This window comes from Oncorhynchus tshawytscha, linkage group LG27, assembly GCF_018296145.1.
Source record: "Oncorhynchus tshawytscha isolate Ot180627B linkage group LG27, Otsh_v2.0, whole genome shotgun sequence".
Classification (NCBI taxonomy): domain Eukaryota; kingdom Metazoa; phylum Chordata; class Actinopteri; order Salmoniformes; family Salmonidae; genus Oncorhynchus; species Oncorhynchus tshawytscha.
Window position 1 is genome coordinate 10,426,838 of NC_056455.1, and position 19,627 is coordinate 10,446,464.

Below are 19,627 nucleotides of genomic sequence, written 5' to 3' on the forward strand. Positions count from 1 at the left end.
CTTTGCGACGCAGTTCCAGCTTTGAATTTCAGGTAGGCCTTATCGACCTTGGCTGTTGAATTTAAAGGTAAGTGGATAGAACGTGTCTTTTTATTGTCAACATTTCATCAGTAATGTCTGTTTTCAAGAAGACCTTAGCAGTTATTGAGCACCACCCTAGAAAAATTCCTAACAGCAAAAACAGCTGAGACAAAACCAACATGTGCAAGATAGCCGGAGTAGAGCAAACTAACTTCAGTGCATATTCATTACGCCGATTCTGTTGCAAAACGTTTCTTAAACGGGACAAAATGTGGAGGGACCTACCTGAATTTGTCCAACAGAAACTCTTGTTTAGCTTCTGTTGGTTCTTAAACGGTAAACGGTTTCCGTAATGAATACATACACCTCTGGTAAATCGTTCCTGTTATTCAAGGAATGAATAGTCGTGAGACCTGTCTTTACCACTACGCATTCATACTTTGTCCAACAGAGGGCAGCATAACGTTGAATGTGAAATCTTTGAGGGAGGCCAAAGAGGATAAAATAAAAATTGCATTTGTCACATGCGCCGAATATAACATCTGTAAACTTCACCGTGAAATGCATAATTACAGGCCCTTAACCAACAATGCCGAGTTAATAAAATATTTACTAAATTAAGTAAACATACTTTTAAAATAAAACAATAAAATAACAATAATGAGGCTATATACAGGGGTACCGTACCGAGTCAATGTGCATGGGTACTGGTTAGTCGAGGTCATTTTTACATGTAGCTAGGGGTAAAGTTCCTACCTATCTCTCTGATTTGGTCCTGCCGTACATACCTACACGTACGCTACGGTCACAAGACCAGGCCTCTAATTGTCCCTAGAATTTCTAAGCAAACAGCTGGAGGTGCAGGGCTTTCTCCTATAGAGCTCCATTTTTATGGAACTGTCTGCCTACCCCATGTCAGAGACGAAACTGGTCTCCAGCCTTTAAGTCTTTACTGAAGACTCATCTCTTCAGTGGGTCATATGATTGAGTGTAGTCTGGCCAGGAGTGGGAAGGTGAACGGAAAGGCTCTGGAGCAACGAACCGCCTTGCTGTCTCTGCCTGGCCGGTTCCCCCTCTTTCCACTGGGATTCTCTGCCTCTAACCCTATTACAGGGGGCTGGGTCACTGGCTTACTGGGGCTCTCTCATGCCGTCCCTGAGGGGGTGCGTCACATGAGTGGGTTGATTCACTGTTGTGGTCATCCTGTCTGGGTTGGCGCCCCCCTTGGGTTGTGCCGTGGCGGAGATCTTTGTGGGCTATACTCAGCCTTGTCTCAGGATGGTAAGTTGGTGGTTGAAGATATCCCTCTGGTGGTGTGGGGGCTGTGCTTTGGCAAAGTGGGTGGGGTTATATCCTTCCTGTTTGGCCCTGTCCGGGGTGTCCTCGGATGGGGCCACAGTGTCTCCTGACCCCTCCTGTCTCAGCCTCCAGTATTTATGCTGCAGTAGTTTATGTGTCGGGGGGCTGGGGTCAGTTTGTTATATCTGGAGTACTTCTCCTGTCCTATTCGGTGTCCTGTGTGAATCTAAGTGTGCGTTCTCTAACTCTCTCCTTCTCTCTTTCTTTCTCTCTCGGAGGACCTGAGCCCTAGGACCATGCCCCAGGACTACCTGACATGATGACTCCTTGCTGTCCCCAGTCCACCTGGCCATGCTGCTGTTCCAGTTTCAACTGACCTGAGCCCTAGGACCATGCCCCAGGACTACCTGACATGATGACTCCTTGCTGTCCCCAGTCCACCTGGCCATGCTGCTGCTCCAGTTTCAACTTCCACCTGACTGTGCTGCTGCTCCAGTTTCAACTGTTCTGCCTTATTATTCGACCATGCTGGTCATTTATGAACATTTGAACATCTTGGCCATGTTCTGTTATAATCTCCACCCGGCACAGCCAGAAGAGGACTGGCCACCCCACATAGCCTGGTTCCTCTCTAGGGAGTTGGCCTTTCTAGGGAGTTTTTCCTAGCCACTGTGCTTCTACACCTGCATTGCTTGCTGTTTGGGGTTTTAGGCTGGGTTTCTGTACAGCACTTTGAGATATCAGCTGATGTACTGAGGGCTATATAAATCAATTTGATTGATTTGATTTAAAAGTCACTATGCATAGATAATAAACAGCAAGTAGCAGCAGTGTAAAAACAAAGGGATGGGGTTGTTGGGCAGATTCACAAGAATGGTGTTTTTTTTTTCTCCATAAAGAAGGCTCATTTGTTGACTATTTTTTGACAGTTTGGGGAAGTGCTGCTCATGTTGTCATGGTTATGAATTAGTCAGGCTAGTGTGTCACTAGCATGATTGTAGCACTCACAATTAAATTCCTTGAAATACATCGGATGCCATAAATGAAAGATTATTAAGGTAAATACATTCTGAGTAATATTTTTCACTGATAAAAACATGACCAAGGAAGCTATGCAATTACATAAAGAATTGATGGAAAGCATTACCATGTTCAAAGGATTAGAAAAACCATGTTCATTGGCAAACTAAGTTCATTTGCATAATGGTGCTTGGTCACCTTCATTTAGCTCCCTTAGCTGTTACGACCTCCTCACCCTCAAACATTTGAAAACAGCACATAGTTGTCAATTGTCACATAGTGACATTAGTTATAGGATTACTCATTTGGATCTAGTTTCATCTGAGCAAACAGAATAAAGGCACACTCTGTAGCTTCCCCCTGGGCACACCAAATAATTTCAACATGGGAATGTGGGTAATGTTTGATTGACGTTGATCAATGATTAACCTTTATTCACCCTCTCAAAATGACAGCCAGAAGTGTGTTGAATTCCCAATGTGTTATCACTTCCAACCATCTAAAAGCACAACCAAATTCCAATGGAAAAACTATAAGATTTTTAAAATTAGTTGTCATTATGTAAATGTACTATCACTGCGCTTTCAACCATTTAAAAAGCACAAACAAAGTTCAAATGTAAATACAATGTCAGATATTTTGTATTTATACAAAAATGTAATGTGTTATCACTGTGCTTCTTCTAATAGCACAAACTAAATGACCCAGGATTGCAGTTGAGATAACATTAAAAGTACAGTAAGTGACCAGGCATAATAGGACCCATTTCATCCGAAAAGGTATATGTTTGAATCGTCTGTCCATAGAAAATTCTTCCATGAGTCTTGATCATCATCCAGGTGCTTCCAGATGCTTTTTGACAAACTTGAGTCAACATTTTGGCTGGTCAAAATCAAACAATGCATTTCCACCAGTAAGAACCTTAAACCAAACTTGTCAAGCATGGTGGTGGTAGTGGGATGCTTTGCTGCCTCAGACCTGGACGACTTGCACATAATTGAAGGAGCTACGAATTCTGCTCTGTATCAGAGAATTCTACAGGTGAGACTGTCAGGGTAATCCGTCTGTGTGCTGAAGCAGAAGAGCAGCTAGGTCATGCAGCAAGACAATGATCCACAACACACAATCAAGTCTACATGAAAAATGTCTGAAATGCAACAAATGGAAGTTTTGGAACTGGTGAGTCAGACCTAATCCTCATTGAGATGTTGTGGGCAGGAATTGAAATGAGCAGTTCATGCTTGAAACCCACAAATGTCGCTGAGTTAAAGCAGTTCTGCATGGAAAAGTGGTCCAAAATTCCTCCACAGCGACTAATCAACAACTACAAGAAGTGTTTGGTTGGAGCCATTGCAGCTTAGGTGGCATAAACCAGCTATTGAGTGCAAATAATTACCTTTAACGCAGATGCATTGGGTGTTGCATAATTTTTAAAAAATTAAATAAATGGAATAAGTATATAATTGTTGTGTTATTTGTTCACCCAGGTTCCCTTTATCTAACAATGTTTTGTTTGAAGATCAGATAACATATCAGTATCAGTATCAGTATCAGAAATATGTAAAAGTAGAGCAAATTAGAAAGGGGCCAATTACTTTTTCACATCACTGTAAATATCAACATTTAAAGAATATGACTAAATCAAATGAACATTTATTTAAAGTGATTTTAAAGTTTGATTTGATTTAGTCCTGTTCTTCAACTTTGAATTTTGATTCAGATGGAGATGTGAATCCAACATATCAATTATAAATGATGAACTTGAAGATTACATTTGAAATCAACCACAGCTTGAAACTATATTTATTGTCTGTTTTTGAATTTGAACCTGGGTTGAATTGAAACTAGCTGTTGATGATTTTGCAAATGCTATTTAAGCCAATTGATGATTGTTGATGATGTATGACTAAAGTATAGTTACATTTCATTTGCTCTGTTAAACCTACCATTGAATAGTTATTAAGAGATCTATCAAAATCATTCTCACAATAGCACGTTATAGGGTCAATCACAAATATCAAAGCTATGCAAGGCTGGCCATAGTTAAAACCCTGAATGCGAGACCAATGGATAGCTGTAGATAGGTCAACCTTCCAGGAGGAGGTGCTGCTGAACTTAGTTTTTTTTCTGATAGTGGATATATAACGTTGAACGTTGATCTTGATCGACATTGTTTCAAAGGTACTAATTCAACATATTTTATACAAGGTTTGTCTGCTGTTGAAAATTGGTAACCATGATGACAATCCTGTGGTAGAAAATGTACCCTTGACTTTTGCCGTCAATGTATTTTCCCTGTAGATTCCACATCACAATACATTGAGAAATTCCATTGAAACAATGTTGTGTGCTCAGTGGGTTATGTTTCCTGTCAGCAGGGGTGGCCTGATTGTGTAAATAAATGGTAGACTGTAGATTGGGTAACTATGGTATGGTGATGTCTAAGGTATAAGAGGAACTAGTGAACCCATCTGTTAAGTAATGTATTCTGGGAAATAACCAGAATGCAGGTCCTCTCACATGTATCATTTCTTCCAGAGTGACAGAAGAACCATCCCTCCAATGCAAATCTCTGTCCACACCGTCATATCAGTTGGGATGTGAAGCATATTCAGGGAATGACAGCTGCACCTGTTACCAGAAGCATGTGATTGAAAATATATCTGAGCGTCATGAACATATCAGTTATTAGAGTCAATATGCGAGTGGGTATCAAACAAAAATATATCCTGTTGTTGCACATTAATCAAGAACATCCCATTTGATTACTGAATCTACCTTTCACGTTCAGGAAAGCTGGAAGATCCTCCAATCTGTCTTGTTTGTGCTTTGCAGTGCTCTACATCAGGGTTTTCCAAACTGGGGCTCATAGGCGGTATTGCAGGGGTTCTGCAAATAAAAATAAAATTACATTGGGAGTCTGCAGGAACAGTTATCATGCTGGCTGTTCCTGATCATCCTACTCTGGGAAAGTAGATAAAGGGCTTCATGCAAAATCTCAAACTATCCCTTGAATACAGAGGGAAATTACAGTCATTGGAGCTAATTTCACCTTTTCTTTTATAGAGAATTCTTATGGGGCAGACTAAGTGGGCCATTTTTGGGATGAAAACTCTTTCAGTGTCAATTTAAAGACCAAAACCAGATAGAGCATGCAGAAAAAGGGTGAACTATATATCTTGTTTTATAATACCATCTTTGATTTTTGTTCTAACGTTTGTTAGAGGTACATAGCATTGGCAAAATGTATAGTAAATTGCAGAAAATTAGCTTTAAAACTGCAACATTATCTCTGTTCCACAATGTAACTCATGAATCTCGGAAATTAGCTTTAAAAACTATAACATTTCTCTCAGCCCAATGAACATTGTGAAAAATGTGTGTTTTTACAACTGAAAATTTTCTATGCCTGAAGATACCTTTACCATTCACCTTAATAGACTATGTTAGAGTTTACATTTCTCCAATGAACCGTGAGGTCACTAAATTTCTTCAAAACTGTCTACCAAATCAATTCATTTCAAAATGATGATTACTTCTACTCAAGACATGATTTTTTTTTGCTAACATATGATGGGGGGTCCCTGGGTCGCCGATTTACCTGAGTGGGGGGTCACTGGGCAAGAAAAGTTTGAAAACTCCTGCTCTACATTATTCAGCAGCACCTCTTGGCTGTCCTTGAAACAAGTTTCTCTCTGCATTGTCTGTAGTGCTGGTAACAGAATGGATCCTTTAGTTAACTGTGTGGATGGTAAGATTCAGTGAAAGCATATTTACCTTGAATCTAGTGGTATTCAAACTGAGATAAGATCTCAGTCATCAAAAAAAATAAACAGTGTGGGCAGGGTGTTTTGTTTTTCTTGCACATAAAGCCCTCAGTGACTGAAATAATATAACATAGAAAACAGCAAGTAGAAAACATGTAGGCCTAATCTCACATCAACTACAAAGCCGCAAATTCAATGTATCCTATCCTCCTACCTCCTTTTTGAAGGATTTGCACACTTACTTTAATGCTCTGTCTCCAATGAGACAGCCGTTCCCAAGGTAGTGCTATATTTTATTGCAGGTACATCTGGGTTAGCGCTGCTCCTTGGAAAATTATTTTCATCTCGAGTGCGGGCTGGCAGCCTCTCAGACGGGTGGGTGATTGTGGTTCAGTGTGGCTTCAGGGGGGTTGGTGATGAATTCGTGGGCTTCTTTAGCTTCTTACAGCAAACAGGGCTTTGTGAATATTGTCAACCTCAGTAGGATGTGTCCTTAACCCTCGAGGATATGGTTTTGTGGTTTTGTAAAGAGGTCTGACTTGCAGTGTCCTTTGTGTTCTCTAGAACATTAGATAGGCAGAAGGTTTATTACAGGCCATAGAAAATGATGCAATGATCTGTATTTATTGGGTTGTACCTTCTTGTGCTCCGTCCAATACATCCAATACATTGACATAAGTAGGTAACACCAGACTCTCTGTCTGTTCTATTTCCTGTTGTATTTCCTGTCTTTTGACAATCATGTTAACCCGCCTCAAAAATAAAAACAAATTAACTCATATTATTCTTGAAAAACATTTGAGCCATTACCCTGTATGTCTTTTTGTTCATGGAAACTCACATGGAACTATTTAAAAAAAAAATTACATTATCATGCTCACATGAAAAAATATTTCAGTTTACTATAGAATACTACATTACTTACTATATAATTGTATAGTAAACTCTAGTATACCGTAGAATACTATACTACAGAATGTAACTTTCCCTTAGGTAGTAAATTTACTATAGAATGTTGAAGTATAATGAAAAATACTATGCTAAATACTACAGTAGATATCTGCCAAAAAAGATTGTAGTGTCTGCAAAGACACTGCTATAGTAAAAACCACAGTGTCTATTTAATTTGCACATGCCCTGCTCATTCCAGATTTGCCAATGCTCTTTAGAAATTTCTTTTAGTATTCCCTGTAGGTTTCCTGATATATCAACAATAACACTACAGTAAAACTACAATATACTACAGTCTGCAAAAACACTACAGTATAGTACAGTCTCCAAAAGCTACAGTAAATACTACAGTACTACTACTACTACAAATACTACTACAATTTGCAATAAACATTACATTATACAACAAAGTTATTTTACTACAGTATTTATACTATAGTTAACTGTAAATACTATAGCTATACTACAGTCTTAGTCTGCAAAACACTGCTGAATATTACAGCAAGTCTGCAAAAACACTACACTACAGTGTTGGAGGGCCATAGAGTGCACCCTTTCCGATCTAAAAATATCCCCAATGCCCCAGGGCAGTGATCAGGACATTGCCCTGTGTAGGGTGTCGTCTTTCAGATGGACATTGTCATGGGTTTCCTGACTCTCTGTCACCAAAGATCCCATTGCACTTATCATAAGAGTAGGGGTGTTAACCCTGGTGTCCTGGCTAAATTCCCAATCTGTCCCTCATACCATTATGGTCACCTAATAATCATCCCCCCTCCCTCTCCTGTAACTATTCCTGCCTTAAATGAGAATGTATTTCTCAGTCAACTTACCTAGTAAATAATGGTTAAATAATAGTATTTATAGCATAGTATACTATGGTATTTTTTTTTAAGTAGGGTGGAAGTGGCATTCATAGTAGCCTATGTGCTGTCAAATATTTCAGACACTATTTCAGACACACTGTGCTGTATTCATCGCAAGCAAGGTCACATAGCATAGAATAACAACTGTTATGTATTCAATTTCTTCAATCTAATTGGTTATCTGAAATGTGATGTGAGGGTTCAAACATGCACTAGCTTTAACCAGATGCAGACCACCAAGTGTCACATAGGCTGCGTTTACACAGGCAGCCCAATTATGATATTTTTCTCACAAATTGGTCTTTTGACCAATCAAAACAGATCTTTTCACATCAATCTTTTTTAGAGGCTGATCGGATTGGTCAAAGAAAATCTGTGAAAATATCAGAATTGGCCTCCAATAATAAAAGCAGCCATATAACATCCCAGGAATTCAGACACTGTTGTGATCAAAGGATGACTTTGGGAGCTATTCCTTGTCTCTCAATTAATCCTCTGGGTCAGCAGCTCTTAAAATATCACAAAGTAACGACTAACTAGCGAGGGCGAGAGGTACAGCATCCTGACTAACAAGGATGATCCCAATCAGAGGTGAAACCACACCCAAACAGACCAACCTGAAATCAAAACTCAATTGAGAAAACCTCAAATCATATAATAGCTGTCAAATATTTCAGACACCATTTTCTGTGCTCCTCTCATCGCAAGCAATGTCACATAACATGCGTGGACTGTTATGTATTCAATTTCTTCAATCATATTGGATTTCTGAAATGTGTACAGTGACGTGATGTATTTCCGTGACATGATACAGAGGTATTGTATGTTTGTTGTGTAAGGTTCAAACATGCAGTGGTGGAAAAGTACTCAATTGTCATACTTGAGTAATAGTGAAAGTCACCCTGTAGTACTACTTGAGTATAAGTCTAAAAGTATTTGGTTTTAAATATACTTAAGTATCAAATGTAAATGGAATTGCTAAAATGTACATAATTACCAAAGTAAAAGTACAAACCATTTCAAATTCTTTATATTCACCAAACTAGATGGCATAATAATAAAATAATGTTTTATTGGCAGATAGCCAGGGGCACACCATCATTTACAAACGAAGCATTTGTGTTAAGTGAGTCCTTGGATCAGAGGCAGGAATGTAGTGGAGTAAAAGTTGGCAAAATTATAATTAGTAAAGTAATGTACAGATACACCAAAACTACTTCAGTAGTACCTCTAAAGTATTTTTACTTAAGTACTTTACACCACTTGCACTAGCCCAGCAGATGCAGACCAGCATGTGTACATGCAGCATTTGGAATACAGTACCATGCAGGAATTCAGACACTGTTGTGATCAAAGGATGACTATGGGAGGTATACATGTCTCTCAATTATTCGCCCCCAAAAAAATAATAGTAATTCGAAAGCTAAAGCAAGTTTGTGATTGTGTCAAGCTCTTTCAAGAGGCTGCAGTGAAATTCTACATGGAAATATAATTCAAAATGAAACCGTAAATCATTTCTCTTACAGCTCCATTTTATTTTCAAGATGGAAGTCATATTGTGTCTTTCTGGGTTTAACTGCACGCTGACAGTCTTTCCTGTTCCTAAATGGTTCCTTCTACTAGAAATACTGCCTTTGGGAAATATGTCTCATAAAGCAATGAAACAGTATAACAAGGGCTGTGTTCATTTAAAATTCACCATAATATCTTTGAAGCTTGTGTTCTCTTATGTAATTCATTAGTGTCCATCAATGTTTATAAAAGCAGATATCATACAGTATTAACGCCTGTGACAGCTCTTTATCGTCAAATGATTGCAGGAGTTTCCCATTCTGCTTTGTTACTGTGTTCTCCTGTCTGTCATCAGGTAATGTGGAGCTGATTAATAGCCAAAGGAGAGCTATTACCTAAAGACATCTGGAATTACAGGTTGTACTGTTATCCTAATCAACTCACTGCAGGGGGACAATGCTGCATGCTCTACCAGCTCACAGTCTCAGCCAGAATCAGACATTCATCCATGTTTATCAAACATCAAATTTCGAAGTTGTTCCAAATGTCAAATTCCCAAGTGTTTCAGGTTAGGTTTAGGCGTTAACTCCAAATGTTTAAGGTTAGGATTAAGTTCAGGCATTAACTAAATGTCTAAGGTTAGGGATTAAGTTCAGGCATTAACTCCAAATGTTTAAGGTTAGGAGATTAAGTTCAGGCATTAACTCCAAATTCTTAAGGTTAGGATTGAGTTCAGGCATCAACTCCAAATGTTTAAAGTTAGGATTAAGTTCAGGCATTAACTCCAAATTTTAACATGAACTGAATGGTCAAGGTTTGGGATAGGCTTTAAAAAAAGAACTCAAAAACAACTTTCTATCACTGGGTTCAAACATTTTTCACAAGAGGCAGATGTTAACGCCCTAGCAAAACCAAAACTTTCTTGAAGGTAACAGCACTCACTGCCCTGGTGGTTGGTTTCTACATAATCTCCCTACGTCCACAGATATAGATGGACGTGAATACTGACTTGTATCACGATTGAACTGGCTGGCGGGCAGGTGTTTCATCACAATGTGTCACAGTCACACATAGCAAAACACAGGGAGAACCCCATACTGAGCTCTTATTCCCAGATATGTGCTGGAGCATTCTAGTACTGGACAAAAACAGTCTGAATAATTAAGTGAATCAATATTATTTCCTGCAATTTGTTTCGCTTAGTCTAAAGACAGACTGCCAAGGTGTCAGGAGCAACAGGTTTCATTTGGGACTGTTAGAAAAAGCATTGGTAGTGCTGCAGGCCCTGGATGTTCTTATTGGCTGCAGAAGCCAGTAGAAGCAGTGAAGTAGCAACAGCTTGAAATAAAGAGAGTGGCAACTCGTCTGTCAAAGACCAACCAAGCCTCCAGAGTACACCCTGTAAGAGTACACCCTGTGATTCCAGCTTTCTTAAGGTAATAGCTCTCTTTCTTGGCTATTAATCAAGGCCAACATCAGGTAGTGCAGCAGATGGCATCTCAGTGACATCAATATTTTAAAGCCAATTATCTCCACTGCCTTTCGCATGAAGCGATTCCTCAATAACTCCCAGGGCTCTAAAGGCACACAATGTTGATATCCACTAAAGTGGTTGCAAGATGACATACTATATGCCAATGTCTCTAGCCTTTACCTGTATTAGCTGGCCGATATTGATGTATGTGTGCGCATCTCCACTTTCTTTCAGCATCTCCACTTTGGCAAAAAAGGTAGTTGTATAATTACGAACAGTGTCTTGCAGGACTCAGTAGTTGGAATTGTAAGAGTTGTTGCCGTGTCCCTTTCTCTGCGATTGTCATTCTAATGGAATCTAGAAAGAACAAAACCCTGTCCTCAAACGTTTCCATCAAAAGGTGCAGAGTTATGGGCAAAGACACAAAACATCCACATCAAAAGTAGTGCACTGGGCCTTTACTAGTCCTGAAGTAGCGGACCGATATAGACATTGGTTAAAAAAAAAACGTGGCACCCACACCCCCAAAATACTTCCTGGTGCTATGGACACACCACTGCAAAGTGACAATGGAGATGATGAATAAATTGAGCTAAGACTGTATATTGTGAGGCTCAAGGCCCGCTCTCATTAGCCTGGCCAAAAAAAGTTGAGCATCTATGTCAGAGAAATCAGACAAAAGTGCACCTTCATTACAGCTCACAGAATATCACTGTCTCCTCCTGCCATTGTGATCGTAGCATTGGCTATTCATCTGCAATTTAGGAAGAACATTCAATCAGTGATATGCAATTTACAGCACATAGAATACCAAAGTATGCTTTGCCATTGTATTTGTAATATCGGCTAGCATATTCAAAATATATTATAATATACATTCCATTTAGTCATCTGCACTAGGTAGAGCGTGCAATCATTGACGCAATCACTGACGCAATCAATTTGATTAATCCTTAAGAGTCTATTGACTCTTTATTATCTAAGTAGCATAATAAAGAGATCCCCATCAAAGTCAGTCAATTTAAGCAGCATTTATTTATCTTTGATGATTTTTCACACTAAAAATCGAATCAGTCTCTGAAGCTATGCAAACTGCTGCACCTGGGTAGGAGAACTGGTTGACGATTTACTGTAGAGCACGATTTACTTTACTCTCTGCTGCAGAGTCATCAAGGACATATTAGAGCATTTTGTATCAGGTCAGAGCAATTAGACAACTCTATCTAACACCCAACAGACAACGCTGTCTGAATTCAGATACTTGTGTTTCCATGACAACTAGGAGAAAGACAGGATGTGATTTGTGTATTTATTGGAACCTGCGACTGATCCCTATATTCCCGATCTAGGGAATAAACATGACTGATCCAATTGTGACTATTCCTGATTTAAGGCTGACATCCGCAATAGGCGAAACAGCACCACTGGCTGCCCCAGGGGAATTTGTTATTGTTTTTGTTTGGAGGAATTGAGCATCCAGCATCATGGTAACAAACACAATTTTAATATATACTCTGCTTTTCTATCTCTGGTGCAATGATGAGCAATGATGTCTGAGGGGAAAAAAGCAGTGTTTATTGTTTGAAGTAACGTCTTTGGCTGCCCCAGGGGAGTTTGCAATGGATTGCAGCTTTGAGGAAAATATTTAAACTAACAAAATGTAGAAGAATATTTACCTATCCAGAAGCACAACTCTTTTCGATGACTTTTTAATCAAAAATACATTGAAAAAAAACATTAAATCAAAGGTGAAGACAGTAATTTTGTATATTGAAAGTCTAGAGCGTAAATCTGGAAGCACCCCTATCCCCATAGGGCAATTTAAAAGATAGGGTGTCATTTCAAAATGCTAGCTCATCCTAGTGCCATTACAATTTACAGCATAGGTCATCTCTTAACAGAGTGGTTTTTGCAGTTCTTGAGAGAATAACAAATAGGTGAAAAGAATTGAATGATTAGAATATCAACATATGATTTATGGAATTGATTAGAATGTATGAAATCATAATAAAAGTCTAGTCAGTATTATTGTAAAACAATATGCCTTTATGGTATTTCAAACACAGACTGTCTGAGCTTGGTGCCGACCTGACTAGAGATTTGGGAGAGAACGGGGAGTACGTCTCAAGGACAAGGTCAAATCGCTGTCGGCTGGGAAGTGAGACAGACAGTTCCCACAGGACATGTGTGTGCGTATGTTTGTGAGATGTGTGGTATGTTTGTGTCTATTTCGTAGTATGTGTGGCGTGAGAAGTCAGTATAAAATATCTCATTTGTATTCTTGCTTCAGAACGTTCCGTGAATAAACATGTAACTTTTAGACTGGGCCTGGTTGTTGCGTTTCTAGAGTAACTGTATCTATCAGGCAAGTCTGTTAAGAACAAATTCATATTTACAATGACGGCCTACACCGGCCAAACCCGGATGTAGCTGGGCCAATTGTGCACCGCCCTATCACGGCCGGTTGTGGTACAGCCTACAGACTCTACCAGAATGATTTAGGATAATACGTTCAGTGGTGTCAGAGGATTCCTGTGACTCAATTTTCATGTAACCAATCTAACATCTTCAATGTAACCAAATAGTGTCAAATGTGTTTCTCTTTCCATGCTTCAGTGGTCACATATCTTCTTCTAACACTTACAATTCCTGGGTGAGAGTGTGAGGTTAGCATCCTAAATGAAATCACATGATCTGAGCCGACACTGCTGTTGACCTCAGAGGACACAGGTTCAGCTACATTCCAAATGGGAAGAAACGCAATGAGAACTACATCAGGACAGAATTCTCATGAGACGATTATCTGTTTCACAATTCTACTGTACAACATTTGAAGACAGAGATTGTGACCATTCGATTATGTTATTCAACCTTTCTTTACCCAGTCAATTGAGAACTCATATGCAGCAAGTTTCGAGGTGCTTGCCAAGGTACTACACAATATACACTGATGTGGAAAGAGGTAATCAGCCTCTGCGTTTTTCGTCACATGTTCTGTTGTAGATTGGAGCAGGTATTCCTCTAACTGGCCTGTCCTAATCAAAGCAGCTACTACTTCAACTTCCTGTGCTTTCATCATGATGGGAGAGAGGATCTCCCTCTAATCACCAGTGTTCTGGAAAATAGCCCCAATCATGAGCCAAAATATACCTTTCTATGGGTTATACAATGACTGTGATGAGGATCCTTTTCAGCCTGCTTTTAAAAAATGTCTCTGTGAACAGAATCCTCTGACATGTCTGCTTTAATGGTATTATGGACATGAAAGGTTGAGTCTCATTAGTTGTAATGTACCTCAACTGGCTAATCGACAGAGAATGTTTGTCCCGGTCTAATTATTCTCATCTATTTTAGTGTTAGTGAGTTTACGTTGACTGGAACTAAAATAGTGAGAAGTATCATGTCAACCACTGGACAAATCAAAAAATGTTTTGTGATTATTTTCCTGTTTGATATTACTGCATACAAGCAGGCACAGATCTGCAGATTGCAACCATACAGTACTGGAATAAAATGAGCTGATTAAGGATTTACAGTACATACAGTACCTCTAACTACTCTGAAAGATTGGCTCCTCTTAACCCCATCATTAGAGTGAGTATTATATGAGATGAGAACCTATGGGAGGTTGAAAGTTTAGGGAAGAAATAGAAGGTTGGAATAAATCCCATACATGCTGTATCGCAGTGCTTTTGACAACGAGTGGGTACTTCATGTTAATTCGATTACACAACACATGAATGTCAGAAGAACATCTCACTGATTGCTGTGCTCTTGATGCCAAATCAATCTGAAGTGTCAGATAAATCCAGTACGAAGCATAAAGTGCTAACGATCTGATCAGTGTCCTGTGAAAATGAGCCTTCTTTGGTTGCTATGGGAACCTGCCCATAAAATAACCTAAGAGGCATTTCAGAATGCTGATTTACTGTACCTTGCCGCACAACTTCATAAGCCATGGGCACTTTGATAATACTTTAGTGTTTTCTTCCCCCACCCACAGACACCCATCTTACCATTCACTGAATACATCATGATGCAATGTACTGCAAAGCTGCCCACAACATTTTGACTTATCATTGAAAAGCTCTTTGCAGCCAACAAAAGCTTCCCTAGGCAACCTTGAGTCATACGGTGAATTGTACTGTATGACGTTTCTTTCTGAATATTGTAACAATGCTTAACAACAATACGCTCTGAAGTCTCAAGAAGTGTATTGACAAAGTACCACTTATGCCATTGCTATTCAAATGCAGTATGAACCCCATAGAGTCGATGTCCGCGCCCCACTGTGGAAATCTAATTAGCATAAACATCTGTCAGTTTAAGCTAGAGATGTCAGATTTGTTGCATTGGATGCGTCTCAATCCACCACATCTGACGATGTCGCACTTCCGCATCTGTGGTGAAAGGTGACAGAGCTAGAGCGATGTTTGTCAGACCACGAGACATCCCGAAAATCTGTCTTCTCACAAAATCGTCTGTAGTGTCAGAACTGTTTGGCCTACAAACTATTCTGGAAAGGTGAAACCCTCGCAAATACGTACACATCGGTTGTTTTCCTCTAGGACACCCAAAGGCCTCACAAGACTCCTCTGAAGGTCCCCAATACCATTTGAAAAAATGAATGGAAGTACATGCAGTGCCTTCGGAAAGTATTCAGACCCCTTGAGTATTCAGATCACTTTTCCACATTTTGTTAAGTTGGAGCCTTATTCTTAAATGGATTAAATAAATAAAAGCTCCTCAGCAATCTACACAGTACCCCATAATGAGAAAGCGAAAACTGTTTTTAGACATTTTGCAAATTTATTAAAACAAAAACAGAAATACCTTACTTACGTAAGTATTCAGACCTTTGCTATGAGACTCGAAATTGAGCTCAGGTGCATCCTGTTTCCATTGATCATCCTTGATCATTGGAGTCCACCTGTGGTAAATGAAATGTTTTAGATATGATTTTGAATTTTTGTCTATATAAGGTCCCACATTTGACAGTGCATGTCAGAGCAAAAACCAAGCCATGAGGTCAAAGGAATTGTCCGTAGAGCACCGAGACAGGATTGTGTAGAGGAACAGGTCTGGGGAAGGGTACCAAAAATGGTAGAAGTTTGGAACCACCAAGAATCTTCCAAGAGCTGGCCGCCCGGCCAAACTGAGCAATCAGGGGAGAAAGGCCTTGGTCAGGGAGGTGACCAAGAACCTGATGGTCACTCTGACAGAACTCCAGAGTTCCTCTGTGGCGATGGGAGAACCTTCCAGAAGGACAACCATCTCTGCACCACTCCACCAATCAGTCCTTTATAGTAGAGTAGCCAGACAGAGCCATTCCTCAGTAAAAGGCACATGACAGCCCACTTGGAGTTTGCCAAAAGGCACCTAAAGGCTCTCAGACCATGAGAAACAAGATTATCTGGTCTGATGAAACCAAGATTGAGCTTTTTGGCCTGAATGCCAAGCCTCACGTCTGGAGGAAACGTGGCAGCATCCCTATGGGGAAGCATGGGGGTGGCAGCGTAACGCTGTGGGGATGTTTTTCAGCGGCAGGGACTGGGAGACTAGTCAGGATCGAGGCATAGATGAACGGAACAAAGTACAGAGAGATCCTTGATGAAAACCTGCTCCAGAGCGCTCAGGACCTCAGACTGGGGTGAAGGTTCACCTTCCAACAGGACAACGAACCCAAGCACACAGCCAAGACAACGCAGGAGTGGCTTCGGGACAAGTCTCTGAATGTCCTTGAGTGGCCCAGCCAGAGCCGGACTTGAACCCGATCGAACATCTCTGGAGAGACCTGAAAATAGCTGTGCAGAGACGCTTCCCATCCAACCTGACAGAGCTTGAGAGGATATGCAGAGAGGAATGGGAGAAACTCTCTAAATACAGGTGTGCCAAGCTTGTAGCATCCAACCCAAGAAGACTTGAGGCTATAATCGCTGCCAAAGGTGCTTCAACAAAGTACTGAGTAAAGGGTCTGAATACTTTTGTAAATGTGATATTTCAGTTTTAGATTTTTAATAAATTTGCAAAAATGTCTAAAAACCTGTTTTTGCTTCGTCATTATGGGGTATTATGTGTAGGTTGATGAGGAAAATAAACAATATAATACATTTTAGAATAAGGCTGTAACGTAACAAAATGTGGAAAAAGTCAAGCTGTCTGAATACTTTCTGAATGCACTGTATTGATATGGAACCTGTTTAATACCAAAAATAATGGATTAAATACATGTCAAAAAATGTAACAAATGTTTCCTGATCATTCTTATATCTCTCAGGACAGGCACTTTGAGATCAAACTTCCTTTTGATATTTTAGGGGACTATCTGTTGTTCCATGTAGTGAATCTGTTATTCAATGTGCTTGTATGGGTTAATAGCAGTAAAGCTCTATACTTCAAGGGTCTTAAAATTCAAATAGAAAAATAATCCTTAATATGACCTTCTTAAAACAATTCCATATAGCTTACTGTAATGCTAAATGAAATGTTTAATCAAATAATAGTTTTTTTGGGGGGATACTTCAAGGGGGTCTAAAAAGTCTAAATCAAATAGCAAAATTATCCTTGGTATGACCTTAAAACAATTCCATGCAGCTCAGTAGTAAATTGTTGAGCTAGCTAACTAGCAGATTTACATCAACAATCAGCTGATAGCCCACCCTCTTTTCCCAATGTCAATCATGTCTTTAAGATGCACTGTAACTAGCTTGCATTGATGTACACACTCTTATCCAGAGCTAGAGCACGTCGACAGATTTTTCACCTAATCTGCTCAGTAACCATCAACCTTTCGATTACTGGCCCAACTCGCTTAACTGCTAGACTACCTGCCAACTACTGCTAGGCTACCTCCAAACTACAGCTAGGCTACCTGCCAACTACCACTAGGCTACCTGCCAACTACCGCTATGCTACCTGTCAACTACCGCTAGGCTACCTGCCAACTACCGCTAGGCTACCTGCCAACTACTGCTAGGCTACCTGCCAACTACTGCTAGGCTACCTGTCACCTTCTTACAATTTGTGATTGTAAGAAGTGAGTGTGTGTTGTGTGTATCAATTAGTGAGTGTGTGTTGTAGTAATAAATATGCCTAATGCTAAAAACAACATTTTTGGCCACAGAGGCAGTTAGTATGTTATGAATTTCGAGATATGAACTATGAATATCAACAACCAAAAAATCTAGCAAAGGGAGGAGGGGGAGAGGGGAGGGATGCCTCTTGGGTGGCTTTTTTTCATTTTGAGCACCTGCCCCCTGAAAGGTCTGTGCACGGCTCTGGTAATGTATTATGGTGTATTGTAACTGAGGACAGAAAGCTCTGGAGCGCTCAGACCAAGCATAAAGTGGTGCTGAGGTAATAAAAGGTCAATACCGTGAGCCTCATGTGAGTTTTACTCTGAGGTTTGGCTTTCCTCATCTATCTCCTCACTGTAATCTCCCTGAAATTGTCTGGTTACTGCCTCCGTATGCATTGTATTCCTTAACCGTACAGAATAAAATACAAAAATGTATCACAAAAAATCATAATGGCAGACGTTATTTTAAAATGATAATTTGCTAAAATGTTATTGCTTAGTAATTAAAATACATTTGTTTATTTATATCATTAATTATAATCCCAGCTAATTACCAATGAATTACTTGAAGGAAGCACCAGAAGGAGTATGCATTTTGACCACACCATTCTCTAGTAAATACCAAGGACATACCAGCTGGAACAACACGTCTTTAAATGGCCATTGCAGTCAAAAACGTAATTTTCCTGTGATATACAGTGGGGCAAAAAAAGTATTTAGTCAGCCACCACCAGCAGTTCTCCCACTTAAAATATGAGGCCTGTAATTTTCATCATAGGTACACTTCAACTATGACAGACAAAAAGAGAAAAAAATCCAGAAAATCACATTGTAGGATTTTAATGAATTTATTTGCAAATTATGGTGGAAAATAAGTATTTGGTCACCTACAAACAAGCAAGATTTCTGGCTCTCACAGACCTGTAACTTCTTCTTTAAGAGGCTCCTCTGTCCTCCACTCGTTACCTGTATTAATGGCACCTGTTTGAACTTGTTATCAGTATAAAAGACACCTGTCCACAACCTCAAACAGTCACACACTCCAAACTCCACTATGGCCAAGACCAAAGAGCTGTCAAAGGACACCAGAAACAAAATTGTAGACCTGCACCAGGCTGGGGACTGAATCTGCAATAGGTAAGCAGCTTGGTTTGAAGAAATCAACTGTGGGAGCAATTATTAGAAATGGAAGACATACAAGACCACTGATAATCTGCCTCGATCTGGGGCTCCAAAGATCTCACTCCCGTGGGGTCAAAATGATCACAAGAATGGTGAGCAAAATCCCAGAACCACACGGGGGGACCTAGTGAATGACCTGCAGAGAGCTGGGACCAAAATAACAAAGCCTACCATCAGTAACACAATGCCGCCAGGGACTCAAATCCTGCAGTGCCAGACGTGTCCCCCTGCTTAAGCCAGTACATGTCCAGGCCCGTCTGAAGTTTGCTAGAGAGCATTTGGATGATCCAGAAGAAGATTGGGAGAATGTCATATGGTCCGATGAAACCAAAATATAACTTTTTGGTAAAAACTCAACTCGTCATGTTTGGAGGACAAAGAATGCTGAGTTGCATCCAAAGAACACCATACCTACTGTGAAGCATGGGGGTGGAAACATCATGCTTTGGGGCTGTTT